The sequence below is a fragment of the Ambystoma mexicanum genome, chromosome 4p (genome assembly GCF_040938575.1).
Source record: "Ambystoma mexicanum isolate Mex_15411 chromosome 4p, UKY_AmexF1_1, whole genome shotgun sequence".
NCBI classification, from domain to species: Eukaryota; Metazoa; Chordata; class Amphibia; order Caudata; family Ambystomatidae; genus Ambystoma; species Ambystoma mexicanum.
The window spans coordinates 930,340,195-930,360,422 of NC_090927.1; positions in this window are offsets into that span (position 1 = coordinate 930,340,195).

Here is a 20,228-nt window from a genome sequence, read left to right on the forward strand (position 1 = left end):
GGGTGGGGTGCAGAGCAATTACTCTACACCAGAAAGCCCCTGCCACTCTACCTTACCTTCCCATTACATAGACTGCCATAGACTTAGCCCATGCATAGTTAGAAAGTTTTGTGGCCACCTGCTGGATTTCATCCGTGACAGTGTTTGAAATATTGCCTTGCACTGCATCCTAACATACTAGTCAATGTTAACAAGTGTTACACCTGGAGGGAATTGTGGACGCTAGCCTGCATCGCATCTAGATAGGTTTGTGAATGTTGGCATCTGCCTACTTGGATGGAATGAGGAAGGCTTAGCATACAGCACACTTGATAGAACTCTGATTGAAATGTTAGAAATGTGAATGTTGGCATGCGCCACACTTAATTAGAATTCCTAGCTTTAGCCTGCCTCACATCTAGGTGGGATTATGAATATTAGCAAGCACCATACTGTAAATGTTGGCATGTGAAACAGTTAGACGGAATTCCTAACTTTGGCCTGTGCCGCATCTAGATAGATTTGTGAATGTTAGCAAATGCCACACCTAGATGGAACTTGAATGTCAGAATGTGCCACACTTAGAATTGAGAACATTAGCCCGCGCCGTAGCTAGATAGGATTGTGAATGTTAGCATATCCCACATCTAGATGGAACTTGGATGTTAGCATGTGCCACACTTAGAATTGAGAACATTAGCCTGTGCCGTTTCTAGAAAGGATTGTGAATGTTAGCATGTGCCACACTTAGACGGAATTCCTAACTTTGGCCTGCATCACATATAGATAATAATGTGGAGGTTACCAAGTGCCACACTTAGACGGAATTATGAAGATTATCAAGCACAACACTTAAAAGGAATTGAGAATGTTAGCATGTCCCACACTTAGATAGAATTGTGAACATTAGCCTGCACGGTATCTAGATAATATTGTGAAGATTAGTGAGTGCCACACTTAGACAGTGAATTATGTAGGTCAGCAAGTGCTACACTACAGAACTGTGAATGCTTGCATGTTAAATGTCATATAATCCACTAACCAATATAAACTCAAACTCTCTGCATACTTATCTCAAAAGAACTCACACAACCATCTCTCGCACAGCAAGCTGCACACACTTCACCACACTGCAACAACACATAAGCCGCACCAACAGCACATGCGGACTGACACCGATCCAATACTCACACCAAAGCTCAGCACCCTGTGTCTGCCAAGTTGAAGCTGCCAACAGTACACCACTCCTCTCACTATCCTACTCCCTCTTCACTTTACTAACCCATCCCACCTTCTCATTTACAGATCAGCCAGAGCGCCTGGGGACGAATGCCGTTGGTGACGGTGCACTATATAAGTACCTTTATTTAACATAACATAACGTCAGGCAGGATTAGTAGGGGAGGCGGACAAAAGTGACTGAACCAGTTTGAACAGTTTGCGAGGCGAGCCAACCTCCAGTTCAATCCGTGAAGTGTAATAGGCACACTTAGTATCAATAATGGCTCTCTGAAAAGTAGCAGAGGCTTTGCGAAGTGCTAGGCGGGAAAGAGGACAGTAGGTGATATGCCACTTGCATTTAGCCTGTGTTTGCCTGAGCCGGACAGTAATGGCTTTGGATTCCTATGGAATCTGTAGGCATTGTACAGCAGCTAAATGCTAATTTTATAGGAGTCCATCGTAAGCGCTGCTTTCCATGAGGAAATAACAGGCACCATTTTAGAAATATGTTTTATTGTGTTATTATCTGCTATTACTCAACCTTACACACTTAAACAAGAAATTGAAACATGTTACAAATCATTAACATTAAAACCACATTCTAACATACAGAAAAAGAGAAGAAAAGAAGAAAAAAAACAATTGCATATTATAACCAATAGCAAATCATCGCTTTTCAAGGGACTTCTCTCTAGTTTTGAAATGATAATGCCCACTTGAAATTAAACAATCATAAAATAACTAGGAATATAGTAAATTAACAAATAAACAGTACATGCTACCATCTTAACCTAAACAAACCTGCTTGATGTAATATCTTTACAACAGCTATTGTAACGGCAGTTTCCTACCCACTTGAAAAGAGAGTGAAAAAATTCCCCTCATCCTGCACTGTTAGATTATGCACAAATCTACCTAACCAAAGTGACATGCACTCTTTTAGTGCTGGACACTCCAGAAGGAGGTGCTCTCTATTTTGCAGCACACTTTTGTTCTTGCATAAAACACACCCACTTCTGCTCCCATCTCAGAAGATCTTATCTGGCAAATTTCACCCGTAGGTAGCAGGTTTAGTCTGTGCTTCAGTAATTGAGATGCCCAATAGCCATTTGGGATTTATTTTTTATTGATATTTAGGAATCCTTCCCAGAGGTTTGTCTCGGGGAAAGAGGCTATTATACAATCTAAACTCTCTCATCCTGGACATTGTCCTGATCCAATCTTGTCTGAACAAGATTTTGTTGACCTCATTAGGTTGATGAACAAGGTTTTTTATTGACATCTCAATTTAAGACAAGACCAGCTCCACTCTTCCCTTAAACTTTTCCACCGAGTCGGTGGTGGATGACTTCAACATTGCAGCTTGATCTTCATACAGTGAGGCCACCGTGGGGACCATCATTCTTCTATATAGAGAAAGAATGGTCCAATCGGCTTTACAGCTAAGGGAGGTTAATTCCAATATTAATCTTAGGGCAGAAATTGGGACACAGTCTGGCAGGGCTAGTGCGCGCTTCCATATCTGGAATAGGCAAGGGCTCTCAAGCCAGCGGTCATCTCAGTACCATATAGTCGTTTTTGTACTGCTTGCATACTATACAATGTTATAAGGGGCGAGAACGAGAACCAACTAAAGCGGGCTTTACTTTTTAAAATTTGGGCAGCTGCCTGGGTTGCTTTCAGCATTATGTGAGCCATAAGTATTTCCCTGTTCTCGCTGTCATCTAGAATAAAGCCCAGATATGTGAGGGGCTCTGTTGCTATCAGAGCCTGTTTTCCTATTCTCCAGGTACATCCCATTCTCTTTTGTGGGTTGCTGATGAACCTTAAAATATTGGTTTTAGTTTAATTTATGCAGAGTTCATTCAGCAATGAACATTGTAATATCCCATAAAGTTTTCTCTGCAGGCCAACCTGTGTCCTATCTAAGAGTAGGACGCCGTCTGCATACGTAAGGTATAGGACGAATAATGAAGACATCCTAGGAGTGTCAAATTCTGAACATATAAAAAATCCCCCAGGTCAGACAGATACAGATTGAAAATGCAGGGGGTCAAGACACAGTCCTGTCGTAGACCCCTCTCCACCCGAACGTTCTCTGTCATGGCTCCCTGTCCGTCCAATCTGTCCTATAGAAATGTGAATTCATGCAGGGCTACCAATATGGCTGGAAGAATCGCAGTCATCTGCAAATCCCCTAACTTGCACCAAAGAGGATGTCTATTGATGCAGTTGAAAGGCCTGCATATAATCTAGTGCTGCCATAAACAGCAGTAGGCTTCCAGGATTCTGTGATTCTTCCTTCAACCATCCCACATCTATGCCATTGAGTTTAGAGACCAAACCCTTGTGAAAGCCCATCTGGTATTTCTATAGTCGACCACCTGGCAGAAGCCCATTTGACCACTGCCCCCAGGACAGGGCCCGCAAAGATCTTGCTTTCACTGTCTAGAAAGGAAAATGGTCAGTAGTTATCTGGTATAGCCCTATCTCCCTTCTTGTATATTGGTACTACAATGGCTCCAGACAAGGAGGTAGGTATTTCATTTGCATCCAAGACAGCACCAAATAAGATGAATAATATTGCAGACCACATCTCAGGGTCTTCTTTTAGTACTACTTAGATCTTTCTTTTTATTTTAAATTAGGTGATTGAAAGGATGGGTTTACTTACATGTGTAAATTGTTGGTCTTTTCCTAGGCTTGCTAATGAATATATCAAAAAAGCATGGAATAGAGCTGGTTTAATGCTATCTTTCTTTTGCTCAAGTATTGTACAGACGTATTCATTTATTTCCTTATTAAATTTATGCGCATTACCTATGTATCTTGACATTCTATTCCCACTCTGATTTAAAGTGAGATCAGCAAGTCAGGGCGATTTAGTCCATGAGACCATGTAACTCATTCTCAATAAGATCATATGGTGATCACTCAGCTCAGACAACTCGACCATCATTTCTTCACAATGGTTGAACAGTATTGGGGACAAGGTAAAACAAGTAGACCAAAATGGAGAACTTCTGGCGTACTATCCAAGTTGGTTTAAGCAGGGTGTCCCCAAAGATTGATCCGTTGGTGATTTTTAAGCTTCATGTTTTCGAAGAACTCCAACCACAATCTGCCATCAACCAGTAGTCTAACCTTGTGTGCTTTCTTCCCCTTGGCTTGCCCCCTAAAACATTACAATGCAGAGAAACAGTCAGCGTTCAGGTGACCTGCCAGCATAACATTTGTCCCATTTCTACCACACATAAACTTCTCATAATCCTCACCCAAATTAGACAGAATATTTCCAACTGTAACACAACTGGGGTTGCTATATATGTTCACCAATAACATTGGCTCTAAGGTGGAGTCCCCTTCAATTCAACTCTAACTGCCAGCTAGAAGTATTGACGCCTCTTGAATTCCAACTCAGAATGTGTACGTTTTCTGGTTTTTCCATATGTATTAGAGTCCCGTCCCACAAACTCCCAGTTTCCTGTGTGAGTGACCAAGTGAGTCTAAGAGCCATTGCCAGTCCTGAAGATCTTTTTTAGGCTTCTCAATAGGAGGCTCATTAAATTCCACCCTCCTTCCTCGGCCATAAACTGGGCAGGAGATCTTTACCGGTCTGAGAGTTTCCAGTTGGAAGGGTCCGGTGCCGGATTTCTCCTCTTCATCCACAACTGTCGGCTCCCCTAAATGGCCACTTCGGAGGGTATATCCCATTTACCTTAGAGAGTCAATTTCAGATAAAATAATGGACACACACTATTTGATTTAAAGTCCAACTGGACGTAGTCTGTTCTGTTGTCGTGTGGAAAAAAAGACCCTGTCAGTATACCGTGAACCAAGCAGTCTCAATTGTTGGATCTCGTGAAGAAGGTTAATCACATCGTGTTTATTCAGCAGGATCACTTGTTGCCCACCCTCAAATCCTTCCAGGATGAACCTTGTGGTCGACACTAGTTCCCTACTGGTCTTCTCCTGTAGATTACAAATCTCTTCAAGGGTACTTTTGCTAACTATCACTCTGTCCTTATCCACCTGATAATTAGCACAATGACACTGAGGTGGTTTTTTAGATTTTATCTGCCACTCTTTATACCCCTCATTAACTTTCCCTAAGTGTAGGGGACCGGACTCCATTTCTGTGGTATGGGATTGATACTTTGCCCAGATTCTGCCAGGAGGGGAATCAGACGTTCACTTCTTTGTTCACGATAATTATCCTTGAAATTGATTGAGTTTTCCATTGGTTCAGGATCTGCACTTCCTTCGAGGTGGCCAGTCTGGTGGCTGCACCCTTCAAAATTACATTGGGTATCCATGTCCCTTTTTCTGTATTCAGGCCAAGAGGAGGATGGAGTCACGTCGAGATCTTTTACGCTTTGGGAGATTGTGTGCCAGAGGAGACCATTCCACCCGGACAGAATTGTTCATCTGCTATGTACTGCAGGGCCCCAGAGTTACTATAAGTGTAGTCCCCTTAGGTGGCCTTCTTGGTTTTACTTCTTGCTCACCCCATGACTGAGCATATGCCTGGTGGGCCTTGCTTCTAGTTGTCAATCCAGGACCTTCACAATCATTGATCCATTTATCCTTGTTGTTCTGTCTGCTAAAATTCATGATTCACAATTGTGCCAGCCTATTTTCAGGATTCAAGTATGAAGACCTTTGGCCTGTGCACTGGTTTTGTGATGCCCCTATTATCATTCCCAGGCTTCTCATCACTAGTACTCTGCATGCAGAGGTTGGGGTCACTCTTGCACTGATAGCAGATTATTTTCAAGTTCAGGTCTCAAAATTCCAATGGCGCTTCGTGAATCACTTCCTGAATCCAAATTTCGTAAATTCTTTTTAGCAGCATGGCACTGGGCATCTATTTTCTGGGCAGGTTTCCCCAAGATAGTGTTACTCTTAATTCTAAGAGTTATTGAAGATTCCTCTGTATCCAGTATCCCAGCAGTCATCTGCTCAGTGATCTCTTTTTCATTAAGGATTTGGGGAGTACTCTGTTCAGGCATCACTTCCTCTACTAGTGAATGGTCCAATACTTCATCGATAGAGAAAGCCTGCTGGTCCTCAAGGGCTGCATCCTCTGTGAATTGGAGGTTTCATAAGGATTTCCTGGATTTTGTTTTATTGGATTTCTTGCCTTTGTTTTCTTTGCTCTCTTTGTCAGATTAATTGCAGTTCTAATAGTCGTACTTTGGTCTACACTGGATACCACTTGAACTACGTTTTCCATATTCAGTAACTGGGCAGTAGTCAGAGACATTTTCTCATGTGTTCCTCCTGGTCTGTTTAGTTTAGACACTGACTTACTGATTAGTTCTAGGTTTATTTTTATTTCACTCAACTGTAGGGTATGGGTGGACAGCTCCAGTTAGATATTATCATAGAGAGACAAAAAGGAATTTAGCTGCAAGTTCAATGCAGAGATCTCAGGAGCTGTTAATCTGACATGGTTATCCAAATCATGACACATATGATGCAGCTTCTGCTGTCAAATGTGGGCACAATCATCTTGTTTCCTGTTATCTATGTCTGAGCTGCTATTTAGATACTCTGTGAGAAAGGACAGGTGGTCCTCAAATGCCATTATGTCTAAGGTGTTCCCATCAATACTCGTTACCGGTGACATCCTTTGGTCAAGATCCATCTGATGCCCCAATTCGAGAAGACCCAGAAGACTGATAACATCTGGAGAAACAACAGAACAGTTGCCTCTAATTCTGCTCGAGGCCGGTGGTCTTAGATCAAAGCTATTTATCGCCCCAGAGTCTTAAAAAATCTGAGGAGTTTTCTAATGTTACCCATCTTGGTGCCCATGGTTTTCAAATTTGGATTACCAGTCTTTTTGGTATGCGTACCCTGCACATCCTCACTCAGATCCTTCTAAGGATGTCTTACTTGGAGGGCAGTGCCTGTCTGATCGACTAAAGAGGTCTCAAAAGTTTTATTTCCTCAGATACCGGTGCCTCTTCATGACTTGCAGTAAATCATATGCCTCCTTCTGCTTCCATCTTGGATTTTCTGGGAATATTCTCACTGTATACATCCTTCTCGAAAGTCCTGTTCCGACCACTAACCATTGCTGGGCCTTGTTGATTCCTCATTATGGATTATACCATGCTTGTCCCTGCGGCTTCATTCAGTAATGGAAGAATCAAATTAATGATGTCGCTGATTACCAGTGAGAGGGACACATCTGTATTTCTGCCATCGCCTACTACAGAGGGCGTCAAGCAGCCCAATCCACCTGTGACCCCACTCTGAGGACTTGTGCTTCCTGTAGCATTGGGATCATTATGTGTCATACTAGGATCATTGTGCTTATTACAAAGTCTTGTGTTAGCCATCTCCAGCACCAGCGTATTTCCTAAGATGTGAGCCGCTTCATTGTGGTCAGGTGAATTGGATGGAGGAACTCTAAGTACCTCACTTTTTTCAATATTGCTTATCTGCAGTGTCTCATGCCTGTTGTAAGTCGAAAGTACTGGAGTTTTGACGGGGATGGGTAGTGGTTCTTCCTTATCCAAACCCGCACCAATGGGGGACAAAGGGTTAGTTCCATTTGTCTGTACGTACTGACTACTGTGGTCAAAGTTGTGAGCTCCGAAGGCCAGTGATTCCTTAATTCTCATTATTACTGCCTCTCCCCCAGGATCTTCATCGTCCTAGTCAGGTTACTTCTGAGCCACATATTCATGTTCTTCCTTTTCAATAATCTCGAAGTCATTTATAAAGTCAATTACAGAAATCGAGTTTCAATAGGCGTTCGTGTGCGATCATGAAGGAAGAAAAATGCTGTACAGTTCAAGGATGTCATTGTATGTTCGAGTGTACCCACAACTCCTCGCTCCTGCGCCTGGCACCTGACACCAACACCAATTTGCTCCACTTTGCATGCTTTGCGCTGATGGAGCCTATTTGTTCATGGGGTGGCTGGGTCTCAGCAAGTCAGCAGGTCAGGCAAGCCAGGCAAGTAGGATTAAAGCAACAGCAACAGTAGTGACAATAGCAGGCAACAAAATATCTCGCGTTTGCTCTATCTTTAATGCCTTGACATTGAAAAACTTCTCTGGTAGGAAGTTGAACAGCAGAAACAAAAGCACAGCACTCTCCTCACAGACACCACTTTGCTGCACATTGCCACGCACCATTTACTGAAGTGCAAAAACAAAGGCAAAGAGGTGATTATGGCTGGATTTATATTTTTGGTTTTGCACTTTTTAGTGCAAGGCGGTACCATTGCCTGAAGGGGGCCTGTTTTCACATAAGAGAAAAAGCAACAGGTCCCGTCTCTGCAATGTTTTCATTTGATTAAAATAACCTTCTTGGATTTCAAAGTCTACTTCACAACCAAGTTCCAACCCCATGAGATGTCAAGATGCTTATGGACAGCCATCAAAAACATGCTACAACTGAACACAAGGTAAAAACATTTTGCCATGATCCCTCAACAACCTAAAACCCCCTCTATGTAGATCCTGCTCTAGATTCTAATCACATGAGTACAAAACACTTTTTAAAGATATACAGCCCATGGTGATTACAGTTACCATGTGCAAAAATCCTTCCCTTCAAATCCACTTCATTAGACAAAATCCAGCAGTTTGTCAGTAACAGATGCAGATTTCCAGAAATTCTGCATGGAGTGTTTATAGTAATCTAGGTGCATTGTTTGTGGACTGGACTGAAAATCGGATTCCACTTTGATTTTGAACATGGATATTGATCGTATATAGCAGAAAATAATACATGATATTGTACTCGTGCTCACTGCAATCCAGCTTTCCAGTGCTCATTAGACATGATGGAATTAGTCCTATTGGATCCTGGGCTTAATGTGCTCACAGGTCTTAAAGGGGTAGTTCGGTCAGAAATGTTATTGACCCAATCAATCAGGCATGTATTTTAGATCATACATCAATCATTCTTAAATCAAATTCTAATGCAATTTACCTGAGTTTTTCTCACTTTAACACTTGCGAAAACAACAGGTTGGGTTTGCCATGTTTCGCTAATCTTATCCGTTGATCCGTCGCCCTAAGTTCAAGTGCCCTTGAGGCACTAATTCAGATCACGCGCCCTAACGCTAACATCACTGGACGCTCACGCCCCATTGCACAACGCCAATGCACGTCTCATGTCAACGTCTTCTGTGCGCAATGTATTGACATGTCTCCATGAAAATGCCAATAAGCCTTGTTCCTCGACAAGTGTAAACAAACCCTTTCTGATCACACAACATTGGAGTTTCTTTTTCCTTTGTGCCAGTGTATTTCATTTTCAGCTTCCTTGACTTGTTACTGCTATGTTCAGCTATCTGCCAGGTACAACACACTGAGAACCGGTCATTAGACTGCCTTAAATGAATTAACTCAGTAGTCGCTTTTAATTTCTTATATTATGGAAGAATGCCTTCACCAAACCATATTTAAACATGCGTCTTTGCAAGCTTTTAAAGTTTGAGCCTATTAATCTTGTCTTTTCTCAATGTGTTTTTGTAACATGGCTGTTTCTTTGCTTGTCTTTCTTTACGTTGAATGTTAATGGCAAACCACTTTTCTTTGCTGCAAACAAAAACGGTTTTTATTCACCTCATTATTTTCTCTGTTTCTTTACTATTCATGAACTATCGCATCATTTCAGTCCTATTTTTACGAACCTGAATATTTAGAAGAGGAAATCCTTGAAAGAGAAAATAGTCGAGACAATGTGGAATCAGATGAAAGTCATAAGGATCAATCACTGGAGCCTGAACCCAGTCGCGTGGAACACGTTTCCACCTGGTGTACCTGCCATCATTGTAAGCTTATGCCTACTCTGGTGGAGCACTGCTGTTGCAGAGAAAACCCTGGCTGCTTGGTCTACATTCCCCAAGAAGACACACCACTGCTATGTGTTAACAAGGTGCATGACTTCAGGGCCACCTGCCTTCCAAGATGCATGTTCCGAATGATGATGGTCCTTATGCACGAACTTCGAGCTACAGTTCGCCCTTGTAATCCAAGTAACAAGTACATTCTCTGTATATATGTTGTGTGTTTGAGTAACGAGATAGCTAACATAATATGTTGTTCCCCTATATCAATATAACTTTGATGGATCACTGACGAAAGAGGTTTTCTGTAAATTGACTACATTACTCATTCTAACCTGACACGAAAGTGTTCATCTTTAGATTTATCATCTGAAAAATTACATTTCTTTCACTTGGAAGAATCTTTCAAACTGTTTTTGCCAGAATGTGTGTTCACATTTCTAATTGATCCCTACTTGAAATCACAAATACTGCCAGTACTTTGCAAGAAAAGACACTTTTTAAAGTATAAAAATGGCTTACATTTTACACGGTAGTGCAAACAAAAAATACATGCAATTATTTGGTTCATTCAAGTAAACTATTTCTGTATCTCTTACACAGGAGGTACAGACTATCATGCCTTTACATGGTGGATTCATGGGAGAGTGGGATTTCGCGTTCAATGATTAATACCAACCTGTGTGGTTCAAGCCATTTGGGATGAATTCTCCAGTGACCACGGACAATACCATGGATTTATACAGCCAGTACCTCAACCAAAGCAGTATAATTTGAAGTGTCATTGCCATCGACTTTACCAAATAAATACAAATATAAAAATGTGTTAACCTGAACAGTTGTGCAAAATTGTTTGTAAGTCCACAAGATGTCCAAACATCTAAGAGTATCATAAAAGATTGGTGTGCTTTAACAGGTTTACTGGCCTATCACGCTCCCCTCATCTACATTCATCCCCCCTCCGCTATCAATGAAAGTTTGCACCTGTGGGCGTGCGCTCGCAAGCGGGCTGGGAGGGTGAGAATGCTCAAGGTGCTGAATACCATGTACACCACAAAGCGTTCTTTAGCATTGGGACCCTTATCCACATGGCCACCCCAGACTCTCATTTGAAGACCCTATCCCTGCAATCAAGTTATATCTGTGTCCTTTTGACTGTGTTCTGGGCCTATTATGATCACCTCATCCACATCCATCCCCCCTCCGCTATAAATGACAGTTCACACCTATGGGTGTGCGCTTGCAAGGGGGCTGGGAGGATGGGAACGCTCAAGGTGCCAAATACCATTTACACCACATAGGGTTCTTTTTCATGGGCACCCATATCCACATGTCCACCCCTGACCCAGTGTCTCCAGACTCCTCTTGAAGACCCCGTCCCTGCAATCAACTAATGTCTGTGTCCATTGACTGTGTTTCTGGCCTATTGCGCTCACCTCATCCACATCCATCCCCCTCTGCTATCACTGACAGTTTGCACCTGTCGGTGTGCGCTCGCAAGGGGGCTGGGAGGATGGGAACGCTCAAGGTGCGGAATTCCATGTACACCACAAAGGGTTCTTTTGCATGGGGACCCTTATCCGCATGGCCAGCCCAGCCCGGTGTCTCTAGACTCCCCTTTGAAGACCCCATCCCTACAATCAACATATGTATGTGTCCGTTGACTGTGTTCCAGGCCTATAGTGCTCGCCACATCCACATCCATTCCCCTCCGCTATCAATGACAGTTCGCACCTGTGGGCGTGAGCTCGCAAGGGGGTTGGGAGGATGGGAATGCTCAAGGTGCTGAATACCATGTACATCACAATGACATATTTTGCATACCATATCACATAGCCAACTGTTAGGCAGAAACCTGTGCAGTTCCCTCTGGGACCACTGCAAAAGATTTAAGACTACAGGTGTTTGGCAATAAACCCACTTGGTAGCAGTCTGTACCACACAGATTCACTTGGTAGCTGTGGCTGAGCAGTCAGACTTCCCTCAAGAAGAGTTAGGCAGTATACAGAGCATACAGAATAGGTACAGAGGCACAGTAGCACAAGCAAACACTGACCAGAGCTGGTGTAAAAGTATATAATTATTTATTTAAAAGACACACTTGTAAAATTACACTAGCACAGAAAAAGGTAAGTAAATTCAACACACAGTCCTAATTACTATATGTACATCCCTAGTTATTTGTTGGACAAGTCTTAGTTAACACCACTTATTTCCAGACAGAGGTGAGCGCTTGACGTCAGATGGCACTCCAACATGTTGTTTAAAAAGGGAGGAAAAAGCAGAATTAAGAAAGCAATACAGCAAAACACTTTTCAGAGAACCACAGTAAGTATTAGAGAAGTCAGTCTATTGAGGAGCAAGGAAGTTCAGTGCCAGGCCCACTTTAGGGAGAGCCAGGCCAAATATTCCCAAGATCACACAATGTCACAAAGTCTCAAAAGTCTTTACAGGTGAGTAGAAAAGTTCTGTTAAGCTTAGAAAAGTTTAGTTAGGGTGTCCCAGGCTAACCCAGGTTTGAGAGCCGAGGGCTAAATCTACCCCGTACAATCGGTTGTAAGGGAAGCCGGGCGGAACACAGTACCTTCAAAATGGAAAGGATCCTTCAGCGGTGGCAGTTGTTCCTGGTAGTGGGTGCAAGTCGCGGCGTCGTCCAGAGGAAGACAAGATCTCAACGTGGAGGAAGGCTGAATGTCGTTGCACTACCAGGGAAGAAACCAGCCGTGGAGTTTTCCGGTTAAACGGATGTTACCCCTCTTTCGCGGTAGAGGTAAAAAGTGGTATTCCGGTTGCCGGGGTGCTTGTCACAGGCAAGGCGGCCACAAGATGCTCCAGGGAGGCGAAAAGAAGGCAAAAACTGGTTGTCCCCACCAGTCAAGGGAAGAAGACTCTCCGGACTGGAGATCTCCTCTGTCGTTGGGAAGTGGTGAGACGGTTCCGCAGGGCTCCACCGGTGGTGTCGTCATGGCAGGTCGGCTCAGCTTCTCCCTCTTCAGCTTCTTAGGTCCTGTGGCGACTTCTGAAGTTCCAGTCCCCAAAGCCCTGCTTTTATGCAGCAAACCCCCATTCACCAGTCCTAGCTGTCACTCAAACATGCTAAGTGGTGAGCCGGTGGGCTCACCACTGGGCCAATCACACAAGAGTGCGAATTGAGTTGCCAAGGCAACTCAGTCCAGGGTGCCTAAATCCCCCTCCCACACATCCTGCAGACCCAGACACAGTGGCACCACTTTGGAGGGCTTCTGTGCAGAAGCCCGCCAAAAGTGGAACAAAGGCTCGACGAGTTCTGGCAAAAAATCCCAACCGGTGAATTAATATTAAATAAATAAACCGGCGGTATCTTTAACATTGCACCAAAAAGTGGTGCATTAAAATCAATGGGAAATCCCATTGGGAAATATTCCGGTGGAATATTTCCGTGGTATCCACTGCCACCAGCCAGAAACTTGGCGAGGGGGGACGGGACAGTACCCCCTCGACAAACAGACCCAGGGGCAATCTAATTGTCCCTACCAGTACTTCCACAGTATGATGGCTTGTACTGGTTCTGTTCACAATTTAAGACTAGTAAAGTCAATGGTGACTTTACATGCCCAGGGAGACAGTAGTCAGTCCCAGGGTATGGAGTCTATGTTTGGGGGTCACTATGACACCCCTGTGTTACTGCACTGAGGGTGCTGTGTAACACACATACAAAAACCAATGATAGCCTATGGGGAAAAATACCCCAAAGCCCATAAGCACATTACAAGTCACAGGAATACACTCAAATCATGTCCAAGAGTGAGGGTAAAAGAGTCCCACTCTTGGCAGGAGAAGAAAATAAACCCCAAAAATCCAGCAAAGCTGCTGGGGGACTCACTAGGTTAGGGAATTCAGCCTAAACGGAGAATTCTCCCTAACACCAACCCAGACCTGGTGTCTCCAGGCTAACCTTTGAAGACCCTGTCCCTCCAATCAACATATCTCTGTGTCCTTTGATTGTGTTCCGGCCTATTGCGATCGCCCATCTACATCCATCCCCCTCCGCTATCAATGACAGTTCTCACCTGTGGGCGTGCGCTCTCAAGAGGGCTGCACTGGTGGGATTGACGAGTCAAAAATTGTCATAGAGTCCTGGTGGATGTGAACGAACATGTGAGACATTCACATACACACCCACTTCTTTAATCCTTTATAAACACTTTGGGATTTAACAAGAAAATATATGTGAGATCGACTACAGATTTTGCCAGCTCTCCACTTCTTACCTTGCTTGCTGAGTTGGCTCATCTGTTCTTCTAAGTAACCGTTAGTCAACTTTTACTATTGTTTTCTGTAGTGTCAATGTTCTCTGCTAGGCCACTTTCTATTGCTTTATACTCAATATACACCCTATTCTCATGTTATTTTATTCAAAACGTCTACACCATTATCGACCATCCTATGAATTCTTATCTCTGTAATTAGCACATAACATTACAGAGTATTGTTTCCGAAGGTAATCTTTCATAGTGCATGTTTTCAATACATGTTTGCTTTAGGTGCCATTTTTTATAAACCACCTTTTTTTATTACCAAAGTAATATGATGTTTGATTTACTCACTCTGATACTTTTTTCATAGTAATATTTATCTATATTTCTTTAACAGATCATAGGGATAATCCAACAACGCCTTCTTGTATAATTTTGGTTTTCACTAATAACAGCCATGCTAAATGTCAGAGTGCAGACCTGCATGTATTTCCAAAGAACTTACATTTAATAAGAAACGGCTCTTGAGCTGCAGATTTCCAGTTTCCAAAATTGAAAGCTGTGCCAAGGATGTCTTGGATGACATGAGGGGCAATTGATTCTGCTCTGTAGCATGTACTTCTCAGAAGATATGTACGAACAACAGTACACTATAAAGTGTCACCCCACACTCCTTTTCAAATTACTTCCCAATGCCGTTCCAACTGAATATCAGCATACGTTGACCAAGGTGAGTAGTGGACGCTGAATTTTATTTATTTATTTAATCATTTTATAAATGTGCATGTATAATTTGTCTTATAAATGACCACTCAATATATTGAAATAGTCTGTGAACAAGTAACATAATGAACTGTTTTCACTATTTGGGGAATATTTCCATTGATATTTTATTACACAAGTTTTCTTCGTGGCACGATGTACTACTGTGCTTTGTACATTTTTAACTCTAGATTACTTTGTGTATCCCTACTTTAGAGATACTCAAATAGTTCAGTGCAATGGGAGTCTTTTCAAATACACACTCACATCGCAGCCTTTAAAAATGTCATTTTTTAAAATTACCATGTCTGTCTTTACGTAGACCCCACCGATGGAATTACGGACTGTTACCATGAAGGAAACCGCAGGCATGTCTAACATCCTAATACTGAGGCCAAGCAACTTGCACACAAAACTTGCTTTATCGTTTTTGATGTGGTCTAAATCATAATACTAATGTCCATTTTCTAATTAACAGTGTTATGAATATATAGATCGATTATAGGACCGTGATGCTACAATGACTACTATTCCGGAGTCAACAGCAACATCACTCACTTTTCAAGTAATTTTTCTAGTATATTCCTTCAGATGCGACTATACAAAATATGTATTTGTTCAAGTTCAACTTAAAACATATTGATTATTATTATGTATAGCTTTTGTTACAAACTTGCTTGTAGGCTTCTTTGTCAATATCGACCATCTTTTATATGTCATTTATTTTTTTGATGTTACATCTTCATTATTACAATTACTGTTAAATAAGCAGAGCCTGGAACTTGAACAACATACTATTCTTCTACTGCAACCGGTCTGGAGGTTATGGTATGAGAAGTGATAGTTTATTGATTCATACTAATAGTTATTGGTTAACAATATCTTTTTACATTTATTATTTTTTGATAATATGCAATAATGTCAGTTAATTGCAAAGCATTAGATTAACAACCTTTATGTATTTATGGCAGAAACACATGCAACAATCAAAGTAAACCTTCAGAAAAAATTAATTTGTCAATGAATAACATAGACCCTTTCACTATATGAATGGTGCATGTTTTTGTTTATAAACTTTAGCTGATTAGCGAGAAATGGAATCAGTGAAACAAAATAACTTTACAATATGTTAAAGGCGCAACAATTTAATTAATATGTTTTGCAGGATGATCTCGCACCAACTCCCTGCAACATCTCTGAAGGTTATCAGGTACAGTTTTCAAATATGTCTTTTTAAAATGTTACATGCACACAGTGTTCCACTTTATGCCAATACTAATTTAAAACATGTAATCAGAGGATTAACCATATCTATTTACATAGTTTAACTGATATTGTAAGGTCGACAATCATTAAATCAACTTTCTCAAGATGTTAACATTAAATTGTTTAACAATTTGATCAATGTTCTTTGAATTTGTAATGTACAAGGAATGTACTACTGAAAATGAAGAGACACATGGACAAGAGGTATACATGAGATATTGTAAAATATCAGTAATGCTCCATTTTAACGGTGATGTAATATTTCATATGTTTTAATGGTTTCCATAGTGACATTTTGTTATATGTATATATGCATATATGATTCTGTGGAAGAGCACATTTCAAGGTTTCAAGGTTTATACCATTTCAAAATGTGGTTTTTCAGCTTGTTCTGGTGGTTAGTAAATTCAATTTGACTGTTTAAAGGAAAATTCGGAAAACAAGGGTTCATAACAGAACGTTTTAAAAATAAAGAGTTGTTCCTCAGTTGTTTCATTGATATTACATTTTCATGTTGTAATTCATATATTCCTTATCTCTGCTATGAATTAGGTATGTTTTTTTCTCTTTGAGTAGAGGCCTAGGGAGAAGAGGAGCATAAAGACTACACAAACTAATTACGTTGCATGTCAAACCATTGTCACTTGGGAGCAGCTACATTTTGAGGCTCAGCATGGTCCTCGCAGTGTTGTGATGCAGATGTCCAGTGGCCGGAATTGGAATTGAATGTCAGCAGTCACCCATGGAAAGTAACCCTGGATCATTGTTACAGCACAAAACATCACCCAAAAGAAACAGAAAACACAGACAATGTTTCAGAATTCCTTGCAGAACCGCTCACACAATCCACACACTCTAAAGAAATGCTATCTAAGAAACAGACAATGCTCCCTGTTTCCCCAATACATGTGGACCAGCATCTTTGCTACTGATTTACGATTGTGCTCGTGATGTGGACTTCAGTCTTCCTAGTGTTGAGGACTTATCCACCACCATGGACTTGCAAACCACTATACTACTGAACGATTGGCTATTAAAGGAACCAAAATAATTTTTATTCGAATGCTGCCTGATTGATATTATGAAAATGATTAAATGTGATCATAAATTACATAGGAGGATTTCTGGAGAGCCATTGGTGAAGTTTTCTTGTGTAGTCAAAGGCACCAACCTGAAGATCAAGGGTAGCTGTGTACACCACCATAACTAATTTTCATGGTCTGCTCAACCTATACTTGGAAAAGTGCCTGCTGGAAATGTACTTTGTTCTTCTGCTTTGTTGTTTAGCGGATCAACGTACAGTACCATTTCAAGTTTTTCTAACTTTGTGGTACTCGAGTTCCTTTCAGAAACCCAGTACTACAAATATCAGAAGGATTTAGTATTCTCCGCTATTAGCCAGCCATGGACACTCAAAGAGAAAACAATGGACAATGCTCTTGCTGGAAAAAGGCTCTGGCTTGCTGTTGATGGACAGTGTGAAACCAAAGAAATAGTGGGTTCAGTTGTCGTGCACGTATCTGAATATTGCCATGGAAAAATATGGTTTCATTAAATCCACTCAACTTCTGCAATTCAGAGGAATGCAAACAGACTTGATAGCCACTGACAGGCACAGTTCAATAGCCATGGTCATGCAAGAGCAGTTCCCAGACATAAAGCATAAATATGATGACTGGCACGTCGCACAATCAATTACAAATAAATTTGCAGCTGCTGGAAATAAAAGGCTACAGAAGACATTTTACATTGGTCAGAGTCTATCAGCAATCATCTTTGGTGAAGCTCAAAAACTTGTTGTATCTGTAGATATTCTGCTTGAAAAATGGCATTCATTGACACACTATTGTTCTAACATACACTCTAGGAAAGAAAACGAAAATGTACACAAATGTGCACATGGACCATTGAGCAAGAAGCAGGAGCATAAGAAAAGGTGGTTGGTTCCAACCTCCCCTTCTCACACAGCACTTAAGAAGTTTTTGTATGACAAAACGCTTTCAAGAGACATACGGGAACTCTCCCAGTTCTGCCACATTGGAGATTTGGAGGTGTTCCATAATGCCTGCTTAATATGTGCCTAAAGTACAGGCCTAAAAGGTGGCATTTTGGCATCGACAGTATGGAGGCCAGAACAAGACTGGCTTTACTTGCACACAATGAGAACATTGGCAGAGAACAAGTAAAAACTGCAGGAATTTTCGGGATGCCTTGTTACAACAAGGAGTTTACCAAAAGAAGCAAACAGTGTGTGGCAAAGCCAATCTTCTAGCAGATGGATCTTGAATTTGTGAAAGATCTGAAAATGCATGGAATTGATCCATATTTTGTTTCCAAGGCCCAGTCTATGCCACAGAACATTGCAAAAGAGGTTTGCCCTCCCAAACTTGAACTTGTTGAAAGGTTGACTTCAAGATTCAAAAAATGTGTGGCTCCCTTCACAATGTTTAACAAAGCCAGTTGCAAGCTTTTGCATAGTGTTTGGTAACTGTTTTCATTGTACAATAAATGGAATAGTATGTCACTTGAGATATAATTGTTAAAAACATTATTTTTAATTAATTACTATTTGTGAAGTGATGTCACTAGATTGGCCTGATTTTGAGTTTGAATTTTTGATTATTTGTATTGCGCTCCAAGACAGACTTAACTGTAGCTGGGCGCAGATGGATAGAAGGCCTCAAAATGAGGTGCTGAGCAAATCATGTGCACATGCTATCCCTGAGCTAGGAGCGTCTAATTAAACAGATAGGTTTTAAAGCCTGCCTAAACTGAGCCAAGGACCGACTAGCTCTAATTGCCAACGGGAGATGGTTCCAGAGCTTGGGTCCAAAGACTACAAATCTCCTATCCCCTCTGGAGATGAATTTAGAACATATAGCGCTTTGGTGTAAATCGCTATATAAATGTAATAAATACAAATAAAAACAGAAGTTTGTTTCCTGAGTGCAACAATAGACTTCAGTGCTAAGATACTCTGGGGAAAGCCATTGATGCATTTTTAGATTAAGCAGAGTACTTTGAATTTAATTTGGTCCTCGACCATCAGCCAGTGCAAAGATCTGCAGAGCGAAGAGACCTGGTCCTTCTTTCCCAACTGCCCCACCAATCTAACTGCTGCATTCTGGGCTTTCTGCAGTTATGTATCTGCTTGGCTGGAATGCCAGCCATCAAACTATTGCAATCGTCCAGTTGGGTGTTCTTCATAGCTCCTACAACCACTGCATGATCTTCTGATGGTAGGAAGGGTAGTACATTCCTAAGAATTCCTATGGAGGAATACACTGACTTGACCTTGACCAACACCTGGGCTTCTCTGCTGAGCTTCTCCTCCCAAACAAAACCCAGGTTTTGGAATTTTGGGGTGAATTGCAGCTAGGGGTTCTCCCTGTCCTCCTCATCATGAAACTGCCAGATTCCACAGAGGGCCCCGTGTGCTCTGTAACGCCCTCATCCTCGCACCGCCTTGCCCATCCCACTCACCAGTCCAGCAAATTGCCACCCCATCGGGGCCTTCCATTCATGAACTAATCCAGTTCCTCTGGTTCCTTACAGACAAGGCTTATAAGCCTCCATCTAGCACCCCAACCTGGGCCGACCAGTCACCAGCTCTACCTCGGGCGTGCTGCCACTTCACCTCTGGTAAGCATCACCACCTTGGCGTTTTCAGTATTCTCTTCTGCCACAGTACTCATCCCAACCTATGAACTGGCTCTAACTTGTACCTCATTTTACTCTCTCCTCTCTTCCTCCCATTGTACCCTGTCTCTCCAATCCAACCCACTGTTTTTGATTCTTAACTTGTCTGTAAACTATGACATTAATGATGAATGTACCCTTGAATGTCCTTCTAAAACCACCACAAACTCATATCACACCACTCTTGTACCTTTGGCTACATGTGCCATGGATACAATCTATTCTCATACAATACTGTTTTAAAATAT